Source organism: Triticum dicoccoides, chromosome 7A, assembly GCF_002162155.2.
Source record: "Triticum dicoccoides isolate Atlit2015 ecotype Zavitan chromosome 7A, WEW_v2.0, whole genome shotgun sequence".
NCBI classification, from domain to species: Eukaryota; Viridiplantae; Streptophyta; class Magnoliopsida; order Poales; family Poaceae; genus Triticum; species Triticum dicoccoides.
Window position 1 is genome coordinate 7872635 of NC_041392.1, and position 1040 is coordinate 7873674.

Consider the following 1040-nt stretch of genomic DNA (forward strand, 5'->3'; position numbering starts at 1 on the left):
AAAAAAAAGAAATAAAGGTTATCATAGTTCCTAGAGTGAATTCAAAGTAAGAGCAGGGAACATCTTACGATGCGTTTGGTTCGCCGAAAAACTCGCGGCTTCTGATTACATCAGTTTGCAAAACCGTAGCTAGCATTTGTCTCGATGTCGACGTTTTCCATAACAGCGCTTTCCGATACAGCGATTCATAAAATCAAAACCGCCAGATCTGGAGATGATTAGAAAATCAGGATTCGGCCGCACGAACCAAACAAAGAACGTATTGCGAAAAATTAATCGGAAGCGGCGTGTCCGGCAAACCGAATGCGTTACCTGGGCCGAACCAAACCCGTCGTTACTTGATGACTGCATCAAATAGTTATCTATTTTTGCTAAGTTTGTCGACGTGCTTTCCGGGAGAGCAAGCGCAGAAATGTTAGCTGACCCATACTAGGTACTGTGAAAACAGTAGCCTCCTCCATAAATATACTTTCATCTAAACTACTGTCATCATTGCGTCTGTAGTCCAACGGTTAGGATAATTGCCTTCCAAGCAATAGACCCGGGTTCGACTCCCGGCAGACGCAATTTTTTCCAATGTGCTGCCACTTACTTGTTCCATGACATTGATTTTTTATTATACATGGAAATTTTTTTAGAGGACGCTCTGATTTTATTCTATCTATACTTTTAAGGATGCTACATAATTGTCCGGGTGTTATTAATTTTCTTTTTGTTTTTACATCATTGGTTGATGTGGATTCGTCTTCTGATACGCCCAGTCGACAATTAAAGCATCCACAGCCGGACATCTTAAACGGATGGACAACCCGGTCATGAAAATTCGATTTAGACGAGCACCTCAAACGGACCTCAAACGGCAGGGCTGACCGGCACCCCTCATACAGTCCAAATATGGTGCGGATATTTGGGCGCCCGGACGGGTCCGCCACCGCGAAATTGACAGACCTTATTCTATCTATACTTTTAAGGATGCTAGATAATTGTTCGGGTGTTATTAATTTTCCTTTTGTTTTTACATCATTGGTTGATGTAGATCC

The 1040-nt window shown here is 42.4% G+C and overlaps 1 non-coding gene across 1 annotated transcript; it reads left to right on the forward strand.

Annotated features, from left to right (window-relative positions):
• Positions 1-494: 494 nt before the first annotated feature.
• On the forward strand, positions 495-566 carry TRNAG-UCC. The gene has a single exon. It is a non-coding gene; the product is annotated as a tRNA-Gly (tRNA).
• Positions 567-1040: the final 474 nt, after the last annotated feature.